Raw genomic sequence first — 9,206 nt, forward strand, 5'->3', positions numbered from 1 at the left:
TTTGACAAAAGGCTCAAGACTGTGCAGGTTAAAATTAGAAGTGTTGGGATTGCCGCTTGGTCCAAAAATTATCACTTCGGTTTTGTTCTCAATGAAGTTAAGGAAATTAGAGGCCATCCAGGATTTAACTTCATCGAGACACTGAAGTAAGGGATCTAGTGAGGCAGGACTCCCTTCAGTTGAAGATAGATCTGAGTATCATCGGCATATGAATGAAAACAAATGTTATATTTTCTAAAAATTAGACCTAAAGGCAGCATATAAATGGAGAACAATATTGGCCCCAGTATAGATCCCTGGGGAACACCACAAGTAAGGGGAGCTGAGGAAGAGATAAAATCGCCAAAGCTCACAGAGAAGGTCCTGTCAGACAGGTATGACCTAAACCGCTCTAATGGGGTGCCCTTTACACCACAATGCTCCAACCGTGAGATTAAGATGCTGTGGTCAACAGTATCAAAGGCAGCGGTCAGATCTAAAAGCAGAAGCACAGCTAAGTCACCTGAGTCAGTGGCTAATAAAAGATCATTAAGAACTCTTAAAAGTGCAGTTTCTGTGCTATGAAGAGTTTTAAAACCAGACTGAAACCTCTCAAGAACATTGTGTCCATTTACAAAAGATTGAAGCTGAACAAATACAATCTTTTCCAAAATTTTAGACAGGAAGGGGAGCTTTGAAATAGGCCTGAAGTTAGTGAGGACGGAGGAGTCAAGATTAGGTTTTTTAAGTACAGGCTGAACAACAGCATGTTTAAAACAGGCTGGCACAACACCCGAGCTAAGGCTGCTATTAAAAATAGCTAAAATGTCAGAACTGACAACCTTAAAAATCTTTTTTAGAAGATGTGTTGGAATAATGTCATTTGGACACGATGATGTCTTTGTGCCATTACATACTTCCTCCACCTGATCAAGACACACAGGCTCAAACTGATCAAAAACAGCAGAGCAGGTGAATATTTTAGACTCGTCATGTGAAGGCAGGGCGATCATAGATCGAAGCTGTTTTATCTTATTGATAAAAAACTGCAAGAACCTTTCACAGGTGTCTGAGGAACTATTAATACAAGAAGCTGGGGAAATATTCAGGGCAGAGTCAATAATTGAAAAAAGAACCCAAGAATTATTGGAGCTATTCTCAATAACATTAGAAAGAAACCTTGACTTTTCTGCTTTAACAATGTCCTGATACCTGTACAGACTGTCTCTCAACATGAGAAAGGACACCTGCAGCCCATCTTTTTTCCACTTACGTTCAGCCTTCCTGCACTCTCGTCTGGCTGAACGAGTGGCCTTATTTATCCATGGGTCTGGTCGTGGTTTCAAGCTTATAGTTTTAAAAGGAGCGACCTCATCAAGGACAGTTTTGCATTTATCATAAAAATTAACTGTCATTTCCTCGGTACCAAAGCCAAGGGGAGATCTTAAAACTTTTTTAAAAGCAATAGAAAATTGTTCTGTTGTAGATGGGTTAAAAACACAACAACGACGTGTTGAAATAAGAGGTGTAAAATGGCGGAGAGATAAAAGTATGTCAAACACAACAGGACAGTGATCAGAAAAAACAGCATCACATATTTTCATGTTTAGGACCGGTAACCCTAAAGACAGCACAAGATCCAATGTATGACCCTGTTTCTGGGTTGGCCCAGACACAAGTTGAGCAATACTTAAGGAGTCTATCAAACTTAAAAAGTCTCTGGCCAGCGAATTGGAGGGACAACACACATGAATATTAAAATCGCCAACGATTAAGATTTGATCGTAGCTTGGCACAGTTCCAGCTAAGAAGTTTGAAAAGTCTTGGGTAAAATCCTTGTGATATTTTGGAGGTGTATACAGCTGCAACGAGTGTAGGGCGGGGATGCCCCAATTCAAACGCCAGAAGTTCAAAACTAGAATACGAGTCAGTTAAGAGTTGTTTGCAAGAGAGCGTCTTCCTAAAAACAGCTGCCACTCCACCACCACGCCCAGTCATCCTCGGCACATTAAGATACTCACAGTCATGCGGTAAAAGTTCAGTAAAACTGGACTCACCGACTCTCTGCCAAGTTTCCGTTAAAAGCATTAGATCCAGTTCCCGCTCAGTAAAGAAGTCCTTAAGAATAAACGTTTTGTTTGCTAGCGATCGAGCATTAACAAGACTTAATCTCAGTGGTACAGGTGGCTCAGCGGCCGATGTGGGTGCCCGACCTATCGGCCGTAGATTCTGAGGGTTTACTCCACCTGAGCGAAGACAGGGGGGACGCTGGCGCGGGGTTATTGTCGTAAGCCCGACAACAGGTGTCAGGCAGGTGTAAGCCATGTCCAGAGAGTGCCAGTAGTTGACGCGGTTAAATCCAGTCGGGATAGGGTGAGGTATTTTTCGAAATCGTGTCCAGGTAGCCTTCATTCTCACCGATAAGCCACTGCGTTTCCCACGGCGTCTACGGCGCCCTCTCAGTTGAGGTAGCGCCGGGTGTTGTGCCAAAAAGTGATTGTCTGCCAAAAACTGATTGCTCGTATTTAAATTGCTATAAGTAACTTGTTGGGCTATAATATGTGAAACATATGTCAAATGCATCCCTCATGGATGACATAAAGTCATATTGAGCTACAAACAACATTAGTGTAACAAGGCAGAAGCCGCAATCAGTCTTTGGCAGTGACTTTTATATAACCTTTATTTATGCCGTTAAAAAAAAGTCTAATTAACATTAAAAATGTATTTTGTAAGAAGTAGTAGGACAGCAGAAATGGCTCAAATATTACAATAGTTCTGTAAAAATATTTAAAGTGGGGATAAAGGACCGGATTGGTTATAATGTAAGTACAATAACACAGAGTTGTAAAGATACTTGAGAAAACTGATAATTTTTTAATTCCATATATAGCCCCTTTGTAAACGCTGTTCACCGAAGTCTATTTACCAACATAGATATTACACATAAAAAATACACGCAAACATTGGAAATCAGTTTTTGGCAGGCAATCACTTTTTGGCACAACACCGGAACGCAACGAAGACAAGCTGGAACTCCTGACAGGAGTGGTGGGGAGAAGGTTCCCTGATATCCACGATTGCAATAAGGAGTTTTTAACTGAGAGGATCTTAAAGCCAGCAGCATTTGGCGATCATATACAAGCAGAGAGTTAGCATGTTTTAAAACAAAGTAAAAATAAAACACTAGTACAAACAGAATCAGACGGCAAGCCGTACACACTGGCGCCATCTTGAATACTTTGGTTGTATTGTGATGAAGCAAGAAGGTGCTGTGCTCAAATATTGTTTTTGTTTCTGTTGGGAATCCATTTCACTATAACAGTCTGAAATTTGTGTGAATAATTAATTCTAAGATAAATAATTACTTGTACGTTTTCTGACGTACTAGTAAAATATTTCACTTGCATTATATTTTACCTCTTTATAAGAGGTAAAATAAATATTCATTCATTTATATGCATTAATCTACACTTATGATCATTTTAAATATTGTATTAATGTGGTTTCAATTAATATTTCCTGCAGGGGCGGAGATATCAGGTTCCTGTCATCTATTACACCAACCTCATCATCTCCATTCTGATCCATCACATCATGATGTTCTCTATGATGTTCTTTTGGTTGGACATAGTGCGCGACACCATTGCACGTTTCTTTAACTATTTTGCTTTGACAGCCAGACTTTACTTCAGGTTGTTCATTGCTTTGGAAAGGTACCAGTGTGTTTGTGTGTGTACTTACATGTCTCTGAATATTATACTGAAGCATTGTTATGGTCTGTACTCTGATAATCTTTCTGTTTGTGTTGCAGGTATTGTTTCATCGCCTGCCCACTGTTGGACTGCTTCAGACAAACTGAGGGTTCTGTGCTGGTCTGTGTTCTGGTCTGGGTCTTTTGTGGTGTTAGTGTTGCTCTTGCTGTATTTTTAAATGAATTTGTACGTTTAATTATTTATGCCGCCCTCCCTGCCCCCCTGTTCATCTTCTGTCTCGCTGGGACACTTAAAGCTCTGCCTGCTGCCACCTCAGTGCCCACTGAAGAAAAACGAAGAACTGTATGAACCTTGGTTCTGTTGCTGCTTGATTACTTTCTCATAAACCTTCCTGCAGTCATTCTGTTAATTTTTAATGTATATCCACATCTCCCTGACATCATTGTAATCTTATTTCTGTTTAGTTCATTGTTGGACTTCATTCTGTTTGCCTTCATGTGTAAAGGGCCCATTGACAGGCTGCTGGCACGTCTGTGCTGCTGCAGTATGGAGAGCAACAACACAGGAGATGTGACTGATGTTATACAGACAGGTCAGATCATGTAGTCAGAGATGAAGGGGAAGAGGAAACAGGGTCACATGACAGGAGAGATGATGAGGAATTAGAAAGTGTGAGATAAGCAAAAACAACCCAAAATATTTCTTCAGCTGAAGCCTCAGGCTGTAAGAATTGTTCTGTTGAGTATTTTGATGATTATCAGTTTAAAAGTAATTTAATTATCATATCCACCATACTTTGTGTTTTTGTGAAAATATCATGCTCACTTATATTGTTGTTTAATTATCTGGATAACTTTGGTTTCCCTCACAGTTACATTTTAATTTCCTCTGATCTGTTGAGTTATGACACAATGTAATGTAATATTAATGTTATTGTTATAAGATGTTTTCTTGGTTGCAGTTTTTTATGTGTAAATATATTTTTTTTAAGTTTCAACTGAATCTGAAATACCTGATATTTTCCTCATTTGTTATACTCTTCTTTGAATTATCAAAAATAAATAAAAACTGTCCTTGGAAGCTATGATCCTTTATGAGCATTTAAATTAACATTTAATTAACTTAACTAAACGGGGATATCACAGGGAACCACACAGAGAAACACAGCCATGACGGACAACACAACACTAACACAGAGGAACACAGGGCTTAAATACACTGGGGAATAACGAGGGGAATGAGACACAGAAGGGGAGCACAGCTGGGAGAAATCAGACATGACGAGACCCAAGGGAAGGGAAACTCAACAGATTCACGTAGGACACAGACCTACGCTATTAAAGATTTACTATTTGCACACTGTTCACATTACGTGCAGGACCAGGCCATAAACCACAAGATCCAAGATGCAATATTTTTAATAGAATTTTAAGTGAGAAAAAAAAGATGTAACAATTGTGATTAAAATTGTGATTTTTAAAATAAAAAATAATAAAAGGAAATCTCGAATAGTGGTTACTAAACAGGACCCAACCATTGAGCCAGTTAAACAAAAACACAACTAAGGTTTACTTAATATAACCGGCCAGACAATTAACAAACAGGGGTCTGCTGAGGTCTTGCATGTGACAACATGTGCACATCGCTGCATGAAACCCATATGAAAAATATATATAAATGTTATAAAGTTTGTTTCTGTCATGTGTGAAACTTGTATGAAAAGCATACAAGAGTGAAAACAGATAAAAGATCCCTAGAAAAATTATATAAATGAAACTTGTACGTTTTGGATACTTCATAAAACAATATATGAAAGTGGCCACTTTCATGAGTAAATCATATAAGCCTTTTATGATTCACTATATGAAGTAGGCCACATCTGATGCAAGTCTTTTATACGTTTTTTTTCTATTTCTTTTCCACATGGGAAGAAACAGCAGCATCGTGTCTGTGAAGGTTCTCAGTCATCCAGGTCGTCGTAGTCAAAGGAGCTTGCAAAGAAAAGCGTCTGGACTTCTTTAAGTTGCTTGAAGACGTTTCACCTCTCATCCGAGAAGCTTCTTCAGTTCAGTTCAGTTCTGCCTCTGGCCCAAGATGTGAGTGGACACCTTAACGCCCACTCACATCCTGGGCCATCTGACCTCAGGAAATCACATGATAAGGTGGGGCCAGGTTTCACAATGAGCTCACCTGAAACTCTGGCTGATTGTGACCCACACCCATTTTTACACCTTGGCTCATGTGATTAGAGGATCATCAGGGGGTCCTTTTGTCCCTCTTTGGGGGAAAACTCACATCCATCCATCCATCCATCTTCATCCGCTTTATCCGAGGCCGGGTCGCGGGGGCAGCAGCCTAAGCAGAGAGGCCCAGACCTCCCTCTTCCCAGCCACCTCCTCCAGCTTATCCGGGGGAACACCAAGGCGTTCCCAGGCCAGCCGAGAGATATCCTCTCCGTGAATCGCTACCTTATCATGGTGGAGGGGTTTGTGTGTCCCAGGGATCCCAGGGGCTATGTTGTCTGGGGGCTTTTGCCCCCTGGTAGGGTCTCCCATGGCAAATTGGTCCTGTATTGGTGAAATAAAATAAATCTAGCTTGAAAAAAAAATTCTAAATTTTTGCAATTACAAATTGTTAATCCAGTATGGAGTCTACATTTACTTCTCTGGTTTCATAAAGATGTAAAATTAAATTAAAGTCTTTAAGGAAATTACTTGCTGTTGTTGTCATCTCTGACCACAGTAAACTCCTCACAGATACATTTATGTTGTCAGTTGACAGTTTGAATCTTAAACAGGCCTACCATACAAAAGTATCTCAATATGTCAGTCATCAATGCAGGACCCTGTTTATGTAGAAATATTTTTATTTCTGCCTAGCAACACCACAAACTGCTGATCACTGGGTTTATAAACAACCTAAAGAAATCATTAAGGGTTAAAAGTACTTGTACAAAGCACACATGGGAACACAGATCATATGAAAAAGTGGACTGAAAATTATAATATAATATATAACAATGACAGTTATCAATAAATAACTGTTAACTATTTTGAAGCAAAAAATGAAAAAATATCATAAACGAAAGGTTTACTTTTCCTTCACTTTGTATTATTAGTACACCTAACTTTGTTAGGTATAGAAAACACCACAGATCAACTGATTAGTGTATAAGAAACTAGTGTATACGGCCTCTTGAAAAAAAGGTTGTTTCTATGCAGAAAATAAACCATCTGCACTTTGAGTGTGACCACATGTCTGTGGGGGTGGGGTGTAAATTAGGCAACCACAACTTTCATGTTAAAGATAAACTCAACATATTAAAGATTTTACCAACAGTTTCATCTGAAAGCAGTCCTCAGGTAAGTAAAGACAATGTTTACAGTTATTGTTGTTATAGAGGAGCATGATTCAATTTATTTTAGATAGATGTTTCTTAAGATAGCTGACTGATCCCGGTGAATATAATGTAAGTATTTAGCTGCTGACATGATCAGTTACCAGTTTATTAGGTACACATTCCTAGTCTAATGAAATAATTCTAAAGTTAAACTTGTCTTCATGAAGATTACTTCACTGTTTTTAATTTCTTGGGTAAATAATGTCAAATTTAATGTGTTGCTATTTTCTTTTGTTATTAACGCTTGATGCTTAGTTGGTTAGAGGAAAAAAAGCCATTATGAAAAACACATTTTGGTTTCTGACTGTGACACTTAGAGTTCATGTAAAACTGATGGCTTTTTAACACAGTTTAAATATATTTTTAGCTCTGATAATCATATAGCTAGTTACTCTACCTAAGAAGTTATCAGGGATCCAAAATATCATTAAAAAATACAGAAATTGCAGTTTATAAAAAGTTTACTTCCAGCCTACCCGGCCTCCTGAGGACCCAGCTCACGTAGACCACGAAGGCCGGGTCCTCAGGAGGATGGAGCCTATTTGGACACCCCGATAGACTGCCCGAAAAAAACAATACTGCAGGTCACGTGTGAATTGAGTCAGAACTACTTGGTTTTGTGGACCAGCAGAATAGGGAGGGAATACTGGGTTGTCAAGTTGTTTTCCTCAGGAAACAGGTGTAGAAGGAGCAGGCAGTCCGAGTGTGTGGTGCAGGCATGTGAAAGTCCAGGGGGAGGTGAGGAGAAGGAACAAAACAGAGGTTATCAGACTGCAGGTCAGCTAATTGTTGAGCCGTCAGGGTCCAAGCAGGAGCTTAGAAGGAACACAGGCATAAAACATGAGATTAAAAAAAGACTGAATGGATGACCAACTGATAGTTTACAGACTGATGCGGCCCTAAAGTCACTGTGGGAATGATGGCAGGGAACTGTTGTCTACTTATTGTCTACTTTTGCCTCTATAATGTGTACTAGCTTGTGTAAAAATACTGTCACACGTATTAAGAGTCATTAGAGCTTTTTGGTTGTCTACTTCATGGGGATCAGGCCATCAGCTGCCCCGTGGCTTTAAACTGCCACTGCTGATAATGTGCCATGGAAACACCTTTGAGACCAGATTTCTACCTGAATAAAAACTTTTACTAACAGTCACAGGAGCTGATGTCATGTTTGCTGTCACAACGTTTTTAATCCCTGATATTTTAAGTTTGCTGGATCTGAGTTGTGGTTTAGGCAACAGTTGGACTGAGTAAAAATCTTGATTAAAATGCATGTGCTTTTGTGACTGTAAAGTCAAATAAAACCATCAGCAGAACAGAAACGATGCAGCTTAGTTGTTGTACAGATCATTTGAGTTAAAATATATCTTGACTCTCGCTGGCTTCATGTTTGGGCTTCTGTGAGTTTGAACATCAGTGAGTACGGGGTGGAGATTATAAAGTTTGTTACCACAACTTCCTCGTTCAAGACAAAATTGTCATATTGCAGATTTTACCCAACGGTTCAGCTGGAAACTGTCCTGAGACAAGTAAGGGCGACACTTATTTTATACATGTTCATATTATTTCTACCTGAAGAGAGGAATAGTTATAAAAAAAAACATAGAAACTGACTGAATTAGAACATCTGGAGATAGTTTACTAAAGTCACTACCTTCTTTTCTTTTGTGCTTGTAGTGAGCTTCTGTGTGAATGTGTGTGTTGGTAATGCACTAACTGTACCTCGTCGATCTATTTGACTAATTAATATAAATAACTTCTCCCACAGAATGTCAGGGTAACTGTAGCCTGCATAGCAACACAATGTGCAATGTGAACCATGCAGCCTAATCACACATGTTGATTTAAAACAGAGCCTGCAGCAGTAGATGTATTCATATGTATCACTGCTATGGTTAGTGCACTGATAGCTTTGACAGAACTGAATTAGATTTTTTTCAGTACGTTTGTGTTGGTTCATCACGACATGCTCTCACTGAGTGCTGAAAATTCCTGGTTCAGTTAAATTCATCGCTCTGAAAATCTGACCCAATAAGCTGTAATTGAATGGCCCTGTCATAGAGTCTAAAATCCTAACTTGCCAACATGAAGGTTATAAGAATAATTTAAAG

General features: G+C 39.2%; 1 pseudogene; it reads left to right on the top strand.

Moving 5' to 3' along the window:
* The first annotated feature begins 264 nt into the window (after positions 1–264).
* LOC148099883 (uncharacterized) lies at positions 265–4,301 on the top strand (annotated as a pseudogene).
* Positions 4,302–9,206: the final 4,905 nt, after the last annotated feature.

The sequence above is a fragment of the Neolamprologus brichardi genome, chromosome 13, assembly GCF_056152115.1.
Source record: "Neolamprologus brichardi isolate AB-2024 chromosome 13, ASM5615211v1, whole genome shotgun sequence".
In the NCBI taxonomy this organism is placed as follows: domain Eukaryota; kingdom Metazoa; phylum Chordata; class Actinopteri; order Cichliformes; family Cichlidae; genus Neolamprologus; species Neolamprologus brichardi.